This window comes from Cuculus canorus, chromosome Z (genome assembly GCF_017976375.1).
Source record: "Cuculus canorus isolate bCucCan1 chromosome Z, bCucCan1.pri, whole genome shotgun sequence".
Taxonomy (NCBI): domain Eukaryota; kingdom Metazoa; phylum Chordata; class Aves; order Cuculiformes; family Cuculidae; genus Cuculus; species Cuculus canorus.
The window spans coordinates 25,968,140-25,983,875 of NC_071441.1; the positions used below are offsets into that span (position 1 = coordinate 25,968,140).

At 37.2% G+C, this 15,736-nt stretch overlaps 1 protein-coding gene across 2 annotated transcripts in view; it reads right to left on the reverse strand.

Annotated features, from left to right (window-relative positions):
• The window catches only part of PCSK5 (proprotein convertase subtilisin/kexin type 5), a 249,086-nt gene that overhangs the window by 181,022 nt on the left and 52,328 nt on the right, over window positions 1-15,736 (reverse strand). The window lies entirely within an intron of this gene.

Here is a 15,736-nt window from a genome sequence, read left to right on the forward strand (position 1 = left end):
AGTAGACAATGCCTGTACAGAAACGGTCATGGAAACAAAACTTGCTTTTTGGAGCTTATGTGCTGTGCAATTTCTTGACAGAATGTCTGGAAACTAATCCAGATTCATTTCTATCTACAAAAGAAGGCTTTTGGCAGGTTTCGTGCAATATCAGCAGGACATGAGCAGCAGAGTTAAGAACCTGTAACCAAAACAACACTCTGAAAAACTTGCAACTTAAGGTGTCCAATGAGTTGTAGATACTTATATGGAGAACAGCCTGGGTTACACCTTTCAGAGCAACTAAATACAGTGTGGTGGAAAAAGAAAGTTTGGAGTACACTAAAACTGAAAGCCTCTTCTTTGATATGAATGCACCCAGCTTGTGTGAAGAAACCTGGCTTGCCATGGCAATGAGACATGACCCTCTCATATTCATATGCCCCATCAGCGACTCTCTAACTGACACTCAGACACCCCCCTCTCCTCCCACAAAGAGAGTTCAATGAGCCTCTCATTGGCAGTACTTCCCTCCGCATCCTCCAGGCTCAGACAGAGAAAAAAAAAAAAAAGTAAAAACAGAAGGGGTGTGAGGAAGAGAAAGAACAAAGAGTGAGTGGAAGGAAGCAAAAAGAAATTTAAAAAGAAACATTTATCACAGCAACAGTGTCCACACAAGCATGCTCCATCCCTCTCCCTTCCACACTGCCTCTTGTCCCCATTTCAGACTCAAGTTTTGGCACTCTACAAATTGTAAGGAGTAAAAATACATTCAGAAGTATTCACTCTGCCTTGACTTAGTTAATCCCTCTCCTACCGAACGTGAGCACACTAAAGAACTGTCAGCCATACTGGGTGCATACTGGCATCATATTACTCTTAAATCATCATTTTCCTCCTCTTTTTTCTCCAGCTTACTGCCCTGTACAAACTAGAGAATTTAAGAGTGGTCATTTGCTGTCACTAAAGCAGGATTGTATTATTAGGCATTACAGTATGAAGTCTCTCTCATGGCCTTTCCTTTGTGTCTGCCAGTATCTGTCTCTCCCTGAGTTCAGAGACCACCTCCAAGGAATGTATAGGGCAGGTTTAATGCTTTTCTTCTGTATCGCGTGGAAACGCTCATACTGCTGGTTCTATGAAATTAATTATGGTCTAAATTTGACATCTGTACACTGAGTTTAATGGTTGTACAACACATGAGGCATTCTAATGTACAAAGGAGGACAAAAATGTGTAACGTTTTCAAGCACCTTTACATTTTTCAAAAGTGTTACTGAATTAAGCAACAGAAAATACCTGCAAAAGCTCTGAATATCATCATTCACATTTTGCTGACATGAAGACAAGGCGACAAAAAAGGTAGAAGCACCAGCCTCCAGTCACAGAGTAAACTCAAGAGAGAGTTGCAATAGACAGTCAGGATTCCTGACTCTGACCTCCAATCAAATTTACTGGGCCATTATATTGCCCCTTCATTCCAAGATTCTCTGAAATGCCAAACGACCCTTTGGCTACTTTGTTTCCTGTCTTGTCCTCTCTGCCCAGGGGATAAGCTTGTTGTTTTGCTTCCATGCCAGTGAAACTGCTCAGGCTGAGCAAGCCTATGGGTTTTTAATCCCTATTCCCTGACAAGCTCTTTGGCTTTCCACCAGAAGATCACTGCTTTTTCCCTTAATGATGCTGGCACAGCCACTTGCCCTCATTTACCTTACCTGAACTTCTGCTTTTGTGGTGGTGGCTGAAGGGGGCTAATTCATCAGCCGCTTTGCCACATGCAGGTAGACAAACACAAGAGACATCTCTTGCTGCATGCTCTAATGACTGTCTCAAGGGATGTGCCAGATAAAATTGGTATTCAAATTATCGCTCCAAGACTGGACAGAAGGCTAGTCTAAACAATCTTTTGATATAAAAGAAATTTGTGCCCATTTATAACTTTAGATCACAGCATATTTAACATATGCATACAAAACACAGAGGACTATCCTAATTTGAGTCATTCAACAGCAGTTGAAGGGTTCAGTTCTTCTGATTACAATATATAATTTATTCTGAAGTCGTATTAAGAACAGTATTTTGTTTTCACCTTTGTCTCTTACTATTCTTCCTCCTCTCAATTCTTTTTCTATCTACATTCTTCTCTCCTTGCTTATTCTCTTCCAGTACTATCTTTTAACACATAAGTTCCAGTTCTGTTTGGTTCAACATCTTATCTCAGATCCCTATATTTTAACAACAAACTATATTGTAGTGTTCAATTAGTGTGTGATTAATCATATTGTGCACTTTTCTTTTAAACCAGTCAGATTTGGCTTTTACAAGGAACATTTTAAATCTTGGAGTGCAATTACTCTTCAAATACCATATAATATGGTACAGACCCACTGTTTCACACTGAAGAGCATCTCAGATGCCATCTATTACTTGGTTTCACCTGTACTCTTTCCTCTTCCTTTAAACCTCTCTTTCCTTCAAAAACATTTCTTTTAAGGATTTTCTGCTGCTGTGTTCCAGTCTACAATTTTTGAGATTTTTAAAAGACATTCAAAGGATGAAGTTTTTCTTTGGACTGATTAATTGGAAAACTTTAATGATATCACTATTAGTACTAAAGGGAAAAAATCTGCAAGAGTTAGAGACTCTTGAAATACTTGGAGGAATGGAAAGGGTTATAGTAAGCAATATTTCAGATATACAACTTTTCTCATACTTGAAATTCAAATCTTATGAGCATAAAACAACAAAACAATCACTCAGACATCCTTGGATAGACAATTTAAAAGCCTACCTTTGTGCAATTAGCAAGCAGACATACCATTATAAAGGTTTTCTGGTTTGATATTTGCATGACGCTCTCAGTATCAGACATAGACATGGATTCTCTCAGCTATTTTGTGAAATTCTCATTATCTTAATGTTTCTTGTGTGTTGCACTAATTTTTGTGGTTGGAGGCTTGGTGTATCCATTTAATGATCAATAACAAAATTGAACAGTTAAACTAAGAAATCAAGAATAACACCAATGGTCAAATTCTTTCAGAATTCCAGAGCTCAAAATCAAATTAAACGAACAATGACTACAAAATTCTGCTCTGTCTTTTGCAATGACTGTTAGTCTATAAAAATGGAGTAGGAACAGAACGTTATAATCCTGTTGCATGCACGCTATCAGAAATAGCATGCTGTGCACTCTGTAAGTCTTCACGAGGTACCTTGCATTAGTTTCCTGTAGGTTTTGAGTTACAAAGATTTCTTTGACAAAATCTTGTCACTATCTAGGGAATATAGAGAAACACAAGAAGATAAGCAGAATGACATAATTGTGAAGACCAACTGTGAACTGACAGGGCCTGGATCTTATTTACATATGCTTCTTAACGCAGGAAAGTTCTGAAATAGTAGTTCCCAGTCAATGATCAGAAAAAATAGACTCTTTCAGTACTGAAAGGAGAAGGAGAAGGAGAAGGAGAAGGAGAAGGAGAAGGAGACAATCTGCCTAGTTTACTTAGAGTACTAATTAAATGGTGTTTGGCACAGAGAAGAATAAGCAGCATACAGTCACATTGTCTACCTTGGGGGTTTTGCCAGCTACTAACTTGTGACCATGGAGAAGATAGGAGAAGTTACACAACATCGCACATAGAGGAAGAAAGACAATCAAGGGCCTATGCATTGACCTAGATCAGCAAAAGCAGGGAGAAGAGGGACACACAGGGCCAAGTAACGGATCCTGGTATTCTGTGCAACTATCAGAAAAAAGAGACCATCTACCTGTTCTGTGAAGGGAATGTAATGTGGGGCATTTGGCACTCTTTGCTGGTCCAAGCAAATGCACAGGCAGCAAAGGTTATCAGCTTTTAACATTAGTAGAGGAGACATCCTGATGCTACATTCACCTTCCTGAGGTAGTGTTTCGTGCAGTGTTCTAAGTTAAAACTTGCCAATTGTTCTCTTTTTATTCTGAAAAAAAGAGAAATAATCCCTTTTCTTTAGGCTCTTGATGTGATCTCATTTTAAATTGGAATGAAAGACGTAAGCAGGAGGGTAATCAAGAGAGCAGCAAAGGTGGGCTCCTTATTAAAGTGCCTCGTGTAATGTAACAGAAATCCTGACAACATGCTTTGAAAAGCATCATAACCTGTAAAGCTAATGCGACCTACTGAAATAACTTTTTAGGTTCTCTAGAGCAAGCACTTGGAAGCTACATTTTCTAAGGAGACCATTAAAATAATGTGTCTTTCTAAAGCATTTATCACATTTTTATTCTTTCCTCACAATAAACAGAAGGTGAAAGAATTTTTAGACAGAAAGTCTCCTTGCCGATTTTTTGTTCTTAGACATAACATGGTATTTAGGGCACAATACATAGCAATTACTAAATCCATAGGAAATCATTTTCTTCTGAGTTTCTGTTTATTGCAGCATACAATATTTTTAAGCTGTAGCATGAGCCAGCAGATAATATAGATAATATAAAGATAATATAAAGTCTGATTCATCTCAAATACAAGACTTTTTTGCATTAAATACTATCTGAGAGAAACGTAGCTCGAAATGCCTCCTGGTTATTTTGCGTGTTCTGCCACCCTCTCTGAAAGGCAATTCAGAAAAGCAGCATTCACAAAAACTGCAAAAGGTCCACCATATCATCCCAAAGAGCAAAAATATGCATATGTACAGAAAGAAATTAAATAAGATGATGAAGACAACAAAGAAGAAGACAGAGAAGATGAAGACAAAGATGAAGGTGGAAGATGAGGAAGGAGATAAAGACAAGAAGATGAAGATGAAAAAGACAGATAAGGAAGCAGAAGATGAAGGGGAAGAAGAAGAATATGAAGAGGAAGAAGAGGAAGAAGGAAGAAGAGAACGAGAAGGAGGAGGAAGAAGAGGAGGAGGAAGAAGAGAACGAGAAGGAGGAGGAAGAAGAGGAGGAGGAGGAGGAGGAGGAGGAGGGGGAGAAGAAGAAGAAGATGATTAGCAAGAAGAGGCTTGGAAGTGGATCAAAAGATAATGCATTTTTACCTGCTTCAAGTGCTGTCTAGGAGAAAAATAGTGTGGCAATTCTTTATTAATTAGAAAGAACATGGGAAAAGAACAGATGCCTCCTGGCCTCAGCATTGCACCATCAATCCTGGGACTACAGTATTCACAAAAGATGAATAATTCCTCAGAGAAAAAATTCTTTCAATTCTACCATTTTTGGTGGCCTTTGCCTCACACTTTTATTGGGCCTTCCCCAAGTCCCAAACAGAAAGAAAAACAGGGCAATTTTATATAAAGTCCCAAGATGTTGGGGTTTTTTTAATAACTCAGTTCATGGAGTCATAGTTATTTCCCAAGACCAAGTTTATCTCTCTCTCTTTCTCTCTTGAGCTAGACTTGGTTTTTTTTATTTCTAACAATTAAACAGAGAGACAGTAAATTCTTGCTTTAAAGTAGTTTTCATAGGCTTCTAAAGATTCTTTCAATACTATCAAAGACAGGCTCTTCATAATTTAATTTTTAGGCTGTTTTCAAACCAAAGACCATTACTTCTATCTCTATTTGTTAAGAAGCATGGGAGAGCAAAGTGGTTTTATTTAGACTTTGTGTGAACATATGTGACAGAATTGAACTAACCACATGGAGCAGATGGCTTCAATTAATCATTGACCTTCCCAGAGACTGATGATAGTGGGAGGAGACCAGGTCTTAAACAAATCCACTTCCATCCCCTTCCCCTCTCTTTCTTTTCACAGGAAAGCAAGAAATGTGATGTTTCAGAAGGATATGCTGTTATGGTCATGCTAGGGGCAGGGGCAATGAGGGACCTGATTTAGGATGGACCACAAAACTTGTTTTTCTAAGAATGTTATGAGCTGTAGGAATGAGAAGACTCATGAAGAAACAGATGAAGAGATGTTGGCTCTGAATGCTCATACCCAATTTTTAAGGACTATTGCACTACTACTGCAGTCCTTTTTTCTCTATTTTATGTTGTGGTCAGGTCCCTCTAATACATGAGGCAATAGCCTGGTGACATCTGTTGTTAATCGTGGGATATCCTGGGGCAGAAGGAGGGAGAGTGGGACAATGAGAGGGAGGGATATGAGACAACAGGACATGTTCAGGAAACTGAAGGAAAATATACATGTCCCTACTCTTCCTCGGTGGAAAAAAAAGGTTGAGAGAAGCAGCGCACTCGTAGGTCAGAATATGGTGACAGATCCATATTCAATTATTAGTAATGAAGGAGTTTTTCTCTTTTTTGTTGTAGGCACATGGAACTCCGGAGGCTGGAACTGTTTCACAATGCTTTTAATACAGCAATAAATTTCTATGCTACTTGATACCTAGAAGCCTTTTCCTTAAGAACCATAAAAAGCCATCAGGATACTGTACCCTTGGTCCCATTATTTGCTTGTTTGGTATGTCAGAGGAGATTATAACTTGCCAAAGGACAAACTATAAGCTCATGAAACTATTCTCTTGAGATACAAGGATAAAAATCACTCCATAGCCTCCTTAACAGCCTTACAGAAATGTTTAATCTAACACTGAATGCATGCTGTGAAAATTCATTAACAGTACAGGATCAGACTAAGATGAATGGCTGCTATTTTAGTTTGCCTATAGGGAAGTAAGTGCCCTAGGCACCAATGGGCTTTTCACCATTAGAACGCGCTATGGTTGACGAATGCAAGGCTCACAATGTATTAGATGAGAAACCTGGGAAGATAAGGCCAAACCACTAGAGGGAGTGGCTAGTTATATTTTGCAGATGAGATCATCTGGCAGAAATAAGAGAACTAGCCCAGAGAAATCTAGGGAGGCCTGGGAAGAAAAGGAAAAGCAATTCAAGAACAAAACAAAATATTTGCATAACGCAAAAACGTACCACAGAGTTAGTCTTGTTTCTGTCTCAGGGAATTTGATCAAACTGATTAAATTTTCTACTTCTGCAATGCTGAAGAAGGTTAGTCCAGAGAAATATGACACACCTGTGCATGAAAGACTGTGCAATAGGCAACAAATGTAAAAATGTTGTGAAAATTACTAAGAGTCAGCAGAGTATAAGGATTCAAGCTGCCTCTGAAAATACAGGTGTGGCAGAAAGGTTCCGGAGAAGTCAAATATATTTGCAAACATTGTTTTTGTGGAGAACTGGACACAGACCAATGCCTATGGACCTTTCTAATTACAGGACCTTAAGGGACTTGGAGGGCTGCTGCTAAACTAAAACTCTGACTTTATCACTAAAGACACACTGATTGTGTTGACTGCAGCAGTACTATGAATGAACTTCCCCAAATGCAAATAAAGTAACTGAACACAGGGAACAGATCTGAGAATATTACTTTAACTGATAACTAGAGGAATGACTAGACAGACAGAATATACAACCTCAGTATAAGCACCTTTTATGCACATCAAAGACTTGAAAATGTTACTTGTCTAATCAGGATTAGGAGGAAAATCACACTCATGACTGTCAGGCTTATATAGAGTCTTTATGTAGCAAAGTTTCAGCTTTGAAATGATACCTGTTAATGGTAGCCGTCTTAGCATCTGTAGGCATCTTAAAAACCCAGGAAATCAGCAGATGAGATACTCAAAGAAAATACTAAAGAAAACTATGATCAGAGAGAATGGTCAGAAGGGAAAATAATACACAAACAAAAATAAACTAAAGGTAAGAGTTCTTAATTTTAAGACTGTTGACAATTCCTCTGTGTTCACCATTTTCTTGTACTACAGCTACAGAGCACTCTTTGTGGCTCCTCTTCTCTGCAATCTGCATTCTACCTTGTCGTTCCTACTGTTTCTATCTCTTCTGTGATTCCTTTCAGTTGGCCTTCTGATGCTCAGCTTTCTCAATTTTCAAATCTCAGTGTAAATGGATTTTCTTTTCCTTGTGCATTTTGTTCCTCCTACTGCTTCTTAATTGAAAATACTATTTTAGCAGGAATATATGCCAAAAATACATGGCAAAGCTAAAAAAGGGGTCTAAAAAGTAAAAGAGGGAATTCTCAAGGAATTGCATCTTCAGCAAACTAATTCTTTTTTTCAGCTGTTACATTCTACCATGGAAGTGCATGAGGCAGTTAAAAAAAAACATTTTTATTAACTTAAAACTGTACTGAGATCTTTGGAACCATTAAAGACATAGTATGAATCTATAAAGGGCTTAATAACATAGCTACTCATAAGGAAGTTAGCAGATGATTCGACATGTTAGTTTGTACTTTGAAGCCATCATGATGGCTTAACAGATATAGTTATATTTTTTTTAGGAAACCTTACCAAGAATGTGCAATTATTGAGTCTCAGATGCTACAGTGTTTCCTCATCATTCAGGAAAGTTGAAAATACATTCCCCTTTAGCACACTTTCAAAACTGATGACACAGAAATTAGTGGAGTGGGAAGCAATGATGGCAACAGAGTTATCACTTATGAAGGTGAACCTATTCAAGTCGTGCATTTTCAGTATAATTTTATATAAAATCATATATAAAATGATGCATATAGGACTAAGAGTGCAAGACATAAAATGAGAGAAAGTGTCCAGAAACACGTTAATGGTGAAAAGGATTTAAGATGTAAGGTAGACAGTCACCTATAACTTCAAGAAAATGCCTTATGAAGTTGTGTATTATTCTTTGATAGTCAAGCAGCAGGATAGCAAGAAAAGTGGGTTTAGACACCCTTTTTTTTTTATGACAGCAATGATACTATTCATGGAACGATATGTGCGTGTGCCTAGTACTTGTATTTTGAAAAGGATGCTCTTGGAAAATGAACGAGTCCTTGCTGCTTGTTCTTTGAACCAAGTGCTGGAAACACAATTTACAGAGAATCTTAGCAAGCTTAAAAAAATCTATTTCACCTAAGAGAGGTTGAAGACATGACTAGATTGCAGCATGCAAGTAAATCGATACAGATTAGATTTCTGAAAGGGGAACGTTTCTTTAATCTAGTAGAGAGTGGCCTAATAAGGTAGGTAGAGAACAAGATTAACACCCAACTAAAAGGTATAAGATTTTTAATAGTTAATCATTAAGACAACATTCTTATAAATGTGACTCTTTCACAAATGCAATCTTTTACCTAATACATATAAGTCTTACTGAAAACCTACTGCAGCTTAGATAGAAATTCTAGGCTTATGATTGCAGATTATCAGGTATACTGCTTGTTGGTCAAATGAAATGATTGTACTATTCTCTGCTATCTCTGACATGAATCAACCAGAAGAGTTTATATCCTGATGCTGGCTTCTGGAGACCAAAGCAGCTCTGTGTCTGGAACTCCAAACAAACCTCAGTCACAAGTATGACCTGGGAGAAATAAACTTCTTTCTGCTACTTAACTGTCTTCAAACACTCAGAGAGGGAGTTTTGGTGTCTGCAGTTAGTTATTGCTCTAAATAAAAGTGTATCTGAACGACTCCATTCTAAATATGCATAAAACCAGTAACTACTATTAAAATAACTCAATTAAATATGCAGGCCAACAATGTCAACAGGGGATTGACACAAAAAATCCAAATGAGGTGATGTTTTGAGTTTTTTTCCTTTGACCTTCATACTTAGGACCAAGTGACAAAAATTTTTCTAAAACTTTTTAATTATTATTTCTGCAGCAAAATCTAGGTGTTTTGATTGATTAGCATCTATGTGCACAGGTATGGATCTTTTTAAAACAGGAAACTATGAGTACATGTGGTTGCCCTGTTATTTGTATGAAAAATAAAGACCTTTCAAGGAAAAAAGATTTATAAAAGCAAGAAGAAAGTTGGTCTTGTTTTTATAACCTTGGCACTGTAAAAAAATCAATCAGGCTTTTGTATTCTTTCAACTGAAGATCGGTTTCAGAGTCCTGTTACAGACACGACAGTCAATGTCCATATAGATCTAGGACTTGACATAAAACAGTCCACAAAACCAACTTAAGGGTAATCACAATGCAATAACAGGCTTATTTAAACACAGAGTTTGGCCAGTTAGCAGCCAATTAATGTTACTGGGTGGGACACTGAAATAAATCAACAATTTTTTTAAGTACACGCTTATATTTAGGAATCTGCTTAAATCTATCCTTCATCTGCAAAGCACTCAGGTACTTAATTCCAGTGAGGTGCATGAGACCTTTTCATGTGTTTGTGTACTTTGTTGCACAGTATCTCATTGACAGCACCAATGCAAGTAGCCAGTTTAGTATTAAAGATTACTTTTTCCTTCTTATGAACAGCCAAAGGAGCTTTTTTGTTTTAACTACATTCAACTATTTTCTCTCAGTTACCCTGTCATCCTTCCACTTATGGATACCAGGATTTAATATAGATACAAAGGGCAAAACAAGAATCTAGGTGAGAAATTTTCAATTAACAATCAATGTTTTATTTGATCGCTCTGTATTTTTCTCTTTGACTCTCTCCCAAAACCAACACATGAATCAAATGAACAACTTGATGCAGCGTGACTACAATCACAGGGATGCTACAGAAAGGAGAAATGTGGGAAACCTGCTCAATGTTGTCATTGCATATCTTAGCAAAGTTTCCTATTTGAAACTATTTCCCAGTAACATCTCTATTAACAACTGCCCAGAAGAAAACTGGTGATGACTTCGAAATTTTTTTTTATCTAAACACATATACAAGTTATTCCTTTCCTTCACTATACAACATAACTGCAGCAGGAGATCTCTGCTGCCTAGTGTCTGTCTGGTGGCAACATTGGTCCTAACTTCTGTTTCATTCAGTCACACACACACGTGCATTCTACAGTTAAGCACCAAAAAGATATGAATGGGTCAGGCTTAGGCTTATTTTCTATTAGATTGGGGGATAAATCTCGCATGTGAGTCTTTAAAATGTTAAGATAGTCTAAGACTTTTTCTTGGGCTTGACAAAGTAGCAAACCAAGCTTACAAAGTGTTTTTGGGGCCCTTGCAGATTCATTCACTAAAAATATCAAGTGAATAGTCCTCAGGATGTTTCAGTGATAATAGTTTACACAATGTATAACATGGTCTTAGGCTATCAGCATGTTTCAAGTCCAAAACAAGATCAAAGCTGCTTCACACAGTGTGGTCAGTCCTTGAAGATTCTGAATACTGGAGAAGGAGCAGCAGCCGCCAGATATAGCTAAAGCAGAGTGCATGCCTGATGTGAGTGGGCTTAAAACACAGGAACTTTTCAGATTTTTTCTATCTCACTGGTCAGTATCACACAACCTCCTTGTTAAGCAAAAGTGGATCAAGGTCATAACAGTGTCTTTGGGCAAACATTTTCAAGGGACAGACATAAAAAAGAAGAATGATTTTATTTTCACAATGCTTCTATCCTCTAATGTAGTAGTTCATCAACAATCTGGAGTGGGATCAAAACTGCAGGAGACAATGTTTCAAAAAGGAAAAGCGTATAAGGGTTGCAAATACACCTAATAATGAAATCAAAAGTAAGAGAGCAGACATCATTGAGTGTCAAGATCCTCAAGAAAGCTGAACCTATCTGACTTCTCGGTGTTGTCAGAAAACTTATTTCTGCTTCCTCCTCCTTTATTTGTTTTTTGTCTCTGCTGTTCAGGTAGTTGTAAGAGATGATGCAAGGGATTGGGACAAGATTGAAAAGCTGGGGGCAAAGATACTATAAGGCACAGGATGTGACACACAGAGCGTAAAGCTCATCTTTGGTGTCTTGGGAAACTTCATCATCAGACAAGGGTTCTGAGGAAGAAATGAGATTCAAATTCAGTAGGCTACAAGAATTCACAGAATTTTTCCAGAATCATGTTTTCTGTAAGCAGATTGACTCCTTATCAAAATTTAAAGGCTGTAATACATTCTAAATAAGCTGTATTAATTTCTCTATCTGTGTTTCAATTCATGTGGATGGGGACTTAGTTAATCAAGGATATATGGATTTCAGTGTTTCATCAGCTGGGATCATATAAAGTCCATTCAAACTGTATCTGAAAGCTTACACTTAGCAAACTTTCCTCAATAGCCTACTTGCAGCCAGATCACAGGACTTACAAGGAAAAAAGACTTGTGCTGGTTCAACACTAAATCTGGTTGTGGAACAGTACATGGAAGTTGAACAAAGGAGAAGTTATTTAACTTCTTTTTATATTCAGAAATCTATTTTCTTTGCTTAACTTGTCCTTATTTTCTCCTAAATGGGTCTTCTGGCTCCCAAATGTAATCTTACAACTAGGAGCTGATATTCATAAAAACCAAAACACTATCTCCCAAACAGCAGTTCACTGTTTATTAATAAAAACTTTTATCTGAAAGACACGGAAAAGGAAAATCTTGCTGTATGCTTAATATTCAGTCTCTCATGTATAGTTATATCTGCCTCTTCTTAGGCTTCTGTGCTTATACTACTTGGGTTAATAGAGTTGTGAAATGTTTCCAAAATTGAAAATACCTTGCTTTGTTCTGTTAGTAATTGACATAAAAATAGACAAAGACAGGGCAATTATATGCTTAAATGCTATGCTACGCATGGATTAGTGGACTCCACTGCAATAAAAAAAGTAAAACAAAAATGGTATCAATACTGTAAAAGATCTTTCATCTGTTGGGGCTGTCTGAGGTTCTTCCCTCCCGCACACACCTTCCTGCTGACCACCATGCATTTCTGCTGTTTGCTCCAAATGAGCATACTAATTTATTTTGAAAGAGCCCGTGTTTAAGTTTTTGCAGAATTTATAACCACCACAGCAAAACAAAAGAGCAAGCATAGATGTTGCCTATACTGCTCCACACCTTAAAAATCACATATTTTCCAAAAAAAACTCCCTCTATTTGAGGAGACTTGGGGTGTTGTGCTGGCAGGATCTCCTTTATTTAATGACTGAGTTCAAAACAATTACTTAATTTATTTCAGTTAACTTTCATCAACACTGTATTTAAAAGTCATGCTTATGTACAAACATTTGCTGGATTTCTCTCCAAAATGGCACTGACAGAGTTAGCTGCACTTTCAGTCTCCTCTGCTATCTGGTTCTTGTTTGGCTAAAAAATCTCATGCCAGACTTTATGACATTAAAAGCAGCCACAAGCAACACTAAGGTTGGCCTGCATCTAATGAAGGTTTGCAGAGCATACTTTATAGAAGTCTCCATTGCCACTTTCTTTGCTTCTTCTGTTTTGTTGTTGTTATTGCTGTTGTTTTATGGACTTTTTTATTGTTGTTTAAATATGACTGAAAAAGGAGTGAGAATTAAGGGTAAAAAAGGCTAAGTGAGAACTAAAGTTCTCTGCATAATTGTAATTTTAGTGACAGTGTTTGCTCATGTGATATACTAAAAGATGTGTTATAGCATGGATGCAAGAACCAAGAAAGCTCGAGTTTTGATGTCCACATTAACCTGGTATCCTGTGTCATGTGGCATCTATCTTCAGTAAAGAAGGGGATAACAATATTTAAAGACTGACAAGACCTAATATCCTAGGCCTAAAAACTGGTTCTCCAATTTCTCCCTTACAAAGGACTCTATATAGATCAGGCATTCCTCTGTACAGAATGGTTAAGAAATTGACTTATAAAGGCACAACACTAACTTTTGCTCCCTGACTGGGAAGTAATATGGCTACTGTTTGTGTCAGATTTATATAAGTCTCATAGGTTATGAGTTTGCTTCTGATGAAAGCAAACCAAACATGTCATATCAGTTCATTCTTTAGCAATCAGACCACAAGATGGGCAAACTTCAGAATAAGTTCTTCTATATTGTGCACTTTTGGTCATTTTAGGATGTCTGACGTTTATAGAGAGTGTTCTTTTGGTGAAAAAAAACCTATGAAATATTAGTCATGTAGGTATAATATTTAGTAATCCCTTTCCTGAAGTATCTGCAATTTTAGTAGGTAAACAATAGCAAAAAAAATATACATAAACTGATTGTTTGAAACACCACAGCGTTTTTTAAAATTAATTAATTAAATTGCCTTCCTTTTTTCAGTAACATGAATAACGTATGCTGTTGCAGAAAAAAAATAAATTGTTTTGCTATATGAAATTACTTTTTATTTTTTAAAGAATAAAAGATAGGTAGCTAGCTAACCAGCTGTTCTTGGAAAACTGCTCTTAGAAAGTAATGATGGGCAAATTCCTTCTCCTTTGAAAACAGAAGAAGTGTACTTCTAGGTAAGTAAGTACCTCTGTATATATATGAATATTTTCCCTACTGAAGCGAGATTATAAACCAAATTGTGCCCTAGTACAGCACACTTTACCGCTGCAAATTTTAGCAATTTTCTATCCGTTTTTATTCCATATAATTTCTTGGTAGCTGTTTACTTTGAACTAAAACTAAAGGCAGATATTTATTAAAACTTACTAGAAATGCAGCAGATTTTTTTGTGACTATCCTTTCCTTACTAATTGCGGACACTAGTCAGAAAAAGGAAGTTGAGGAAAACACAATGTTATCCATAAATGATATTTCACAAACAACACTATATAGAAAAGTACCTGCTGTGCCTCAATGTGACTCAGTTGTTGCCCAGAAAAATAATCCATTCTGAATAAATTCTTGAAAGATAAAATAAAAGTGGATATACTCCCTGTCAAGATAAAATCACTGTAGTAAATAGGCAGAGGAATGTGTGCTATTGCTGTATGATTTATCACAAAATCTTTGAAACTCAGGAAAATCTCTCTCAAAGCAAGTACGGAAACTATTTCAGTATTGTTGGTTTTTTGGTTCAGTGAAAATGCTGGCACAATCCCTTAATAGTGCTGACTTCCATTTTATGTTTCCTGGGTGCTTCCAGGGCTGCTTATCTGGAAGTCAGAACTGAATGTCCCAGACGAACAGATCAAGTAGCCTATCTGGTCATTCTGTCTTTAAACTATTTGCTAATCTTGCTAAACTAGTTACACTAACAATCTCTTTTCAGTAGACAAAGGTAAAACCACTTCTACAGGGTTTTGATTAACTAATGTATGCTGTTATCTTTCAACAGGAAATTAATGTTGGTCAAATTGTGTACAACCTGACCTTATCTTACTAGTTCTACCTTGTTAACAGAGAACAAGAGGCGTGTTTCCACATACAGATTTGCAAAGTAATGTTTTGACAGACAGTTTGATTTTTTCTAGCAGAATTTCCACTAAAGTTGTCATAGATCATCTTCTTAACTTTCTAACACACCGAAAGCATGATGCTCTCATGTAATAAAAACCATAAATACAAAAAGTGCATGCAAGAACAAAACCAAGTTACAAAATACACAAAACACTTTTAAGTCTGCCATGCCATCTCAGAAAGAACAATGAATTGGCTTCCACTGCAGAGGCAGAAAGAGAGAGGGAACAATTCTTGGAAGGGCAATAAAAAGAAAGTGAGGTTTTTCCTTAGCAGCCAATGCCTAATATAGGTAGGTTGGAAAAAAATCCTTAGGAAGTCATAAAGGAGGGTGACACATACTCACTTGCTGTGGTGTTAGCATGTGGCAGATGAAATTTTGTCCTGTGTTCTGACTCTCCTGTACCTGGGCTTGCACTTGGATCCTTTCCTCCTCCCTTTGCTTCTCTCCAGCCCAGCCCATCAGAAGCCTGTCATGCCTTCCTCTGTCCCCACTGTCTCCTTCTACAGTCCCACTTGCCTTAGGTGACCTTATTAAGGGCTCCAACCAGAGACATAAAATCATTTTGCTCTGCTACTCACACTCAGTGTTGGAAGAGAGGCACAAGATAAGCCAACTCCCCATATATATCTCAGCAACAGTAGAAGGGAGGCAATTTGCCTCAC